The sequence below is a fragment of the Dendrobium catenatum genome, unplaced genomic scaffold, assembly GCF_001605985.2.
Source record: "Dendrobium catenatum unplaced genomic scaffold, ASM160598v2 fragScaff_scaffold_998, whole genome shotgun sequence".
Taxonomy (NCBI): domain Eukaryota; kingdom Viridiplantae; phylum Streptophyta; class Magnoliopsida; order Asparagales; family Orchidaceae; genus Dendrobium; species Dendrobium catenatum.
In genome coordinates, this window is record NW_021319460.1 from 902022 (window position 1) to 909755 (window position 7734).

The window sequence follows — 7734 nt, forward strand, 5'->3', positions numbered from 1 at the left end:
CAGGAATATCTCAATGCATACTTTTGGTGCCAAATCAACTTATCCCTAGAGCACTTTGGATGTTGAAGTAAAAGTCATTTAAATAAGTACTAAAACTTCCATCACTCATATTATCCCACCAAAAATAAGAGTTGGAGTAATCAAAGATAGGAATGGCAAGCATCATGTTCCGAAAAGAAGAAGTCACATATTCTGGGAGAGTCCAGGACGTATCCGAAATAAATTCCTTCAAAGGGGCATTAGTAGGTGAAGCATTAAGTAAAATAAGTCCATCATGAGAGTTTTCTAACTTGCTATTATAAAACCAGTGATCCCAGTGCAAAGAAATAGGAGCAAATGGAGTGACTTTAAAATGAAACTTAGCCTTTGCAACTTCAGCCATCCTGCACACAGAAATCCAAAAGATGGAAGTGATCGAAGAGGGTGGGCACCAAGGAGAAGTGTATCTACTGAAAAACCAAGTAGATAAAGGAGATTTAGCATTGTATATTCTGAGAATAAGAGAGCAGTTATACGTATATTGAATAGCTTGCAGAGGAGGCAAACCGAGCCCGCCATTATGCTTAGGAATGCAAACTTTTTCCCAAGAGACCATGTGGAGCTTTTTGGTAGCAAACAAACCAAAAAGTAAAAACTTGGAACAAGTTTTCTTAAAGAATTTAAGAACAGTTTTGGGTATGATAGAACCTCGTATCCAATAAGCTATAGAGTTCAGAATGGTATATCTCAGAAATTGTAATCGGCCCGCAAATAAAAGAAGGTTAGCTTTCCAATCAGATAATTTTTTTGAAGTATTATCCATCAATGGCATGAAGTCAGCAATTTTTAGTCTATTAAAAGACAAAGGGATACCTAAGTAAGCAATTTTAGTGCTAATAGAGGGGATGAATAGAGCTTGATAGATGGCATCCGGAATGGACATATTCCTTGGAGACATAATGGAACTTTTATCAATATTAACATGCAGGCTTGAAGCATTAGCAAAAGTTTTGAGGATATTAGTAAGAGAGATACAGTTTTTTCAATGGTAGCTTTCCCAAATACAAACACATCATCTGCGTAAAGAAGATGGGAGAGAGTAAAACTATCTAAAGAAATCCCTTTAGTAGTTCCAGCATTAAGCAATCAGGAGAAAGCATCCATAACCAAACAGAATAGACATGGACTAAGGGGGCATCCTTTCCTAAGATCGGCTGAAGTAGGGAAATATCCTTCAAGTGCACCATTTATCACTAAAGAGAAGTTCACATCAGTAATACATGCTTTTATCCAACTCACCACAGTGGAAAGAAAACCTTTCTGAATCAATCTAACAAGTAAAAATTCTCTTGAAACAGTCTCAAATGCTTTCCAGATATCTAATTTGGCACAAAAATACTTGCCACCTCCTCTTTTACGAACAAAGAAAAGAATTTCACTAGCAAGCAAGAGGTTATCCGTAGATACTCTAGATTTAATAAAATCATATTGATTATCTTTGATGAGCATATGCATGATAGGCTTAATCCTATTAACAATAACCTTAGCAATAATTTTGTAGAAAGTATTTGCATAAAGCGATAGACCTAAAATCATACAGAGTCTCAGTATTTTTAAATTTGGGGATAAGAGAAAGAGCAGTGGATTTGATCCCACTAGGCATATATCCTTTGGAGAAGAAGGGCCTCACAGCTTTAGTAACCATTGGTCCAATAATATGTCATCCCATTTTATAAAAGTGAAAATTAAATCCATCCGGCCCCAGGGAGGAGGTAGAGCACCCCTTGAAAACCACTTTTTTTAATCTCCTCATTAGAAATATATTGAGTAATAGGATTAAAATAAGCATCAGGAAAGTTAGTCCTAATAGGAAGAAGGCCAATATCCAGGTTAATAGGAAGGGGCAGGTTGTAAATAGCTTGAAAATGCTGGACAATAGAGTTAACCACAAGATTTCTATCAGGATTAGGAGGGGAGGCAAGCAAGTTGACTACCACAAAATTGCTACCTTTCCTACTCCTAATTTTAGCATAAAGGAACATGAGATCTTCCTCCCCATCTTTGAGACATATAACTTTGGCTCGTTGAATAACCCAAGAAGTAATAATGCTGGAAAATTCTGCAAGTTTATGATTGATAGCTTTCAAGGTAACATTTAGAGAACTATCATTCGGAGAAGCATGAATTTTTTCCAAACAATCTGACTGTTATTTATACAAATCATCACGGTGTATCTTGATCAATGAGGAGCGAGCCCATGGTTCCAGTTTAATATCCGCCTTTAAAAGAATGAGAGTGTTACATATGTGTGACATAGGGTTTCCAGAAGAAGGCCTAGAGAAAGCCATTAAGAGAAGGGACCAATATTTATCAATATTGGTCCTGTAGTTTTTAAAAAGGAACCTATGATCAGAATGCAGAGACAGTCCAGAGTGCAATACCATAGGACAGTGATCAGAGCAAGATGAACTTTGAAAAGAGCAAAAGGAGCTAGGATAAGAATCCAGCCATGCATTATTGATTAGGACTCTATCCAGCTTAATATGTATCAGGTTGTCAGCCTACTAATGGAACCAAGTGAATTTACATCCCATAGAGTGAAGGTCCAAAAGACAATTATAAAAAATCTTAGCATTAAAGTCCACTAAAGAGGCTTGAGATAGGGCTGCCCTTCTTCCTTCAAAATCCCCCCCCCCCCCCCCCCCCCCCCAATTTCTTTGAGACATAACGATGGAAATTAAAATCCCCCATTATAAGATATAGGACCTGATGATGAGGAGCTATCTGAGCAATTTGTGACCAAACTTCTTTTCTTTCTGCACTACTATTTGAAGCATAAATATCAATGAGTTGAAAAGAAGTCAAGGGGGAAACCATAACAGAACTTGAGACAAGCTATGAGGAAATGTGAGCTGGCATAAAATTAATTTTATTGGGATTCCATTTAACCTAGATACGACTAAAGGAGGAGCAATCTAAGTTATTGCAACTTTGTTCATTAGGAAAAACAGCGTGAGAACTCTCAAAAAAAGTATTCAATAGAGAATCAGAGTGAATCCTATTCTCCAGAATATAAAGCATGTCCAGTTTAAATGATTCTGACAGACATTTACAACATAAAACTTTATCATGCCTAGTGAACCCCCTAATATTCCATGCTATAATGGATGGTAAAGACAATAAGGAACATTGGAGCTAGAGGATTTTTTGGAATTCTTCCCTCTTGCTGATTTCTTTGTCAAAGTGATATTATTGCTTTGTTGAGCATGGATTTGGGTATTGATAGATTTGGAAACCTAAACATCATATGGAGAAGTACCAAGATGATTACTGCAATCTGAATGCTCTTCAAGGACATTGAATTTATTGGGTGATATGACACCCGATGGAGAGGCCACTGTTTGATTATTTGGGACACTAGTAGAAATAGATGATTCTCCTTGAGTGGGAGAGTTAAGATTAGGCACAATATTTAGATTTGAGCCAAAAATCTCAGGATTATCCTTAGGAGAAGTCAAAACTAAAACAGGGGTATTAGTATTAAGAGATTATTGAGGTGGGGATGAATGGAGTTGATAGTGTAGCGGCTATCCAATGGAGTTTGTAGTTGGAGTGTGAAGCGGATTGATAGATTGGGATGCCATGTTAGGAACTGTAGTGGAGGAAGTTTTAATTGGAGAAGCAACTACCGGGACTTAGTTATCTTTACCAATATTCCCAATAGTGGAATTCTGATCTTGGGTTTCCGATTGAAGCTTCTATCGCGAGGTGGACGGACCGCAACAACATTGTTAGAAGGATTTCCAGATTCCTTAGAATGAGGTTTAGAAGGATAAGAAGCAGAGTAATGGATTAGAGATTTGCAGTGCTCACAAGGTGAAGGCCGCCATTCATACTGCACCTTCAACCCGACAACATCTCTATCAAGCGAGCAAAAATTTCTTCTGGATACTTCGTCGAATGATCCACCAAGACACACACCCTAGCAAATGTGAGGTGAGTTTTTTGAATGGTGAGAGAATCGGCAGAAAGAGGAACTCCCACTTTGCTAGCGATTCTCAAAATTCCTTTCGAATTCCAGCAAGACAAAAGGAAGATCGTGTATTTTTATCCAAAATAGGGACCGAAGTGAAGTTCTCACACTTTGGTTAAATTTAGGATGCCATTTCTTCAAAAGAGATGGCTTGCCTAATAGAAACCAAACTCCTCTAGACCAAGCCATGTCCATATCCTCAGAGCAGGTGAATCTGATAGGAAAAAAAACATCGCTAAGAGACAATAGTTTAATCGAACCTTTGAGAGACCAGGTTTTTTTAAGGGTGCCAAGCAGTGCCTCATAGTAAGGTCTATGACCAATTGAGTATCACACTAAACAAAGATTCCAGTCTTCAGCTCCTTTATTAAGCTTATCCCCAGAGAAAGGAATAATTTTCGGTTCTGAGGGGAAGTGTGATAGTTGCAAATCATTTGTTGCAGTATCTATCAGGGCAAAAGCCTCGAGCCAGTTGCGTGGGGGAGGGGAAGAAGCTCCCCCAACATATGAGACAAGAGGGGGGAAGTCCGTGGGGAGGAGAGCAGAATCCATAGAAGAGAAGAGAGCCTTCGGCAGAGCCGAAGGAGATGGAGGAGAGGCGATGCAAAGCAACTAGAGAGGAGGAAACCCTAGCAGACGCACTTTTCACTTCCTTACTCTTATTTCAAATTGATATCAAAAAATGAAAAATAATAATAATAATAATAAGTTTATTTGATTCCATCTCTTTTTTCTATCTTCATCATATCCCCTTTTTCTAAGTTCCCTCATTTTTTTTTTAGTTACATAGAAAATAAAATTTTTTATTATTGTAGGTTTGTTTTCCCTATGAATATTTATATAGGAAATTATTATTATGTTATTAGGGGAAGTTGTATTAAGAGAAGAGAAAAAGTGTATTGTTAATCATTTGTGGTTTATTAATTGCTTGTTATGCTCCCATATAGGGTGCAAACGAGTCGGGTCAAGCTCGATTTAGAAGGTGTTCGAATTAAGCTTGCCTGTCAAACACCGACTTCGAGCTCGAGCTCGACATGACAGAGGGAAAAAAAGCTAGTCGAGCTGCATTTCGAGCTCAATCTGTCCGTCAATGCTAGTGTCTGTCGTCCATCACCAGAGCCAGCGTCTGTTGCCTGTTGCCAGCTCTAGTGTCTGTCGTTCATCATCAGTGCAAGCATCAGTTTGTTGACAAGGCCAGCGTCTGTCGCTAGCTTGAGCTTCCGTCCGTTCAACTTCCATCGTCGAGCTTTCGTCCGCATCGTCGAGCTTCCGTCTGGGTCTGCCGGCGAGCTTCTGTCTGCGTCTGCTAGCTTGCTCCGAAAACATTCCGTCATCAAGCTTTAATCGAACTAGCATCGTCGTCAACTTTTCTAGCGTGCAAATTCATTTTCCCGCCCATGATTGCATTTCCCGCTACCGATTTCATATGCAAGCCGCTTGACGAGCTTGCGAGTCAAGCAATGGGTTGTTCAAGCTCGAGCTCGATAAGCTGTCGATCTTGACTCGCAAGCCCGATAAGCTCAGCTTGTCGAACATGTCACCAAATCGAGCTCGAGTCAGCTCTTGAGCCGACTTGACTCGATTGCACCCCTACTCCCATATATAGTATTGGCTGTTTTATTTATTTTTTAATTTACTAATTTAAAGAAGGTAAAATATTATATATAAGATAAGATAAATTTTATTATTTTTTATGATTCAATCTCCATTCATCTTTTTTTTTTTTATAAATACTAATTTAATATACTTATTTTATTTATTATTATTATAATATTATTATAATATATATTTCTAATTATACTATTATAATATTAATTATATCTTTTTACTGTTAATTGTTAGTTATATTTATTTAATAAAACAAGAACATATATATAATATTATATTATTAGATATTTAATTAAATATTAATAATTTATAATATCATTAATATAATATAATAAGTTATATTAATATAATATATATACTTATTTAATAATAATTTTTAATAAATTTATACTTATATTATATTTATATAAACAAAATAATTAGATCAATGTATTATTATAAATAACATTATTCTTTACTTAATATTATTTAATATTTATTATACGTAATATTATAAAATATATTTTATATATATATTATTTATAATGTATTTTTATAATAATATAAATATTAAATTAATATAATATTATTTATCTATATTATTTTTATAAAATTGATTATATAAATTAAAATAGTAGTATATAAGTAGAGTTATATCGAAATATATATTTAGATTTATGATTATTTATTATATATTGATTTAATAATATATATCTTATTATTTAAATTTTATTATTACATAATTTTAAATATGATATATATTATTAATTAATATCATTAAAAATAATAATATATATTTTAAATTTTAATATTAATATTATTATTACTTAAGATAACTTAAGTATTTTATCTAAATAATTATTCATATATATATATATATATATAATATATATAATATTAATTTATATATTAATATTTCGTATAATTTATATACATATTTATTATATATATTATAATATATTTTTAAAATAATATTTTATAATATATAGTAATATTATAGTTATAATATTTTATTTTATAAATATTTATAATAAATAAATATGTTTATTATATATTTATAATTTTAATTATATATAAATAATTTGATATATTTAATAAATCTATATATTTTATTATATTATAAATTTAATAAGATATAATAATTTTTTAGATTAATTTTAAATAAATTTTTAATAATTATTTTATTAATATTATATTTTTTAATTTATAATTATATATTATAAATTAATATTATATTAAGCGTATATGTAATATTAAATATATTTCGCCTATCTCTTCCATGATCTTAAATGTGATCTTTATAGAGAGATCACAGGCTTTACTGACTCATCATAATAGGGGAACGCCATCTAGTCCTTTTCCCTAGATTATAAACCTTATATATCTTCTCTATAGTAATATTTACATTAGAATGCTTCATATTTATATTTATATTAATTATAAATATTTTTTCATAATAATTAAATTATATTTTTAGATTTAATTTATACTAATATTTATTTTTAATAAATATTATAAATTTATATATTATTATAAATTAATTAGATCTAATATATTATATAATATATAATGTTATATATATATATGACAAAATTTAAAATAAAAAAGTTTAATATATATTATTAATCTAATATATAATTTATCTTATTATATTTTACTTTTAATTAGTAATTAAAATATAAAATTTTAGGTTTTAATCATATATTATTAAATTTAAAAATATAATTATATATTATATTAATATATATATATTAATTTATTATATTTATAAATTATTTATTATTAATAAATAGTATACTTTATATAATAGTTTATTTATGATATAAAGTTGTAAAAATTATGTAATATATTAGATTAGATATGAATATATTTTAATATATTAATTAATAATTACTGTCGCAAGTTGCTTCATAGTAGGTATCAATTTATATTATAATTAAATTATTATTAAGTTTATTTATTTTAATACCACGGTACGTTTATAATTCCAAGATGGACTGTTATCCCTAGATTGTATATAGATTAAAATTCAAATATACCGAAAAGACATATGACTTTAGATAGCTTTGTTTAATCATATTATATTAATCTTTTATTACTAGATATATATACTCTACCGCTGAATGCAGACAAAA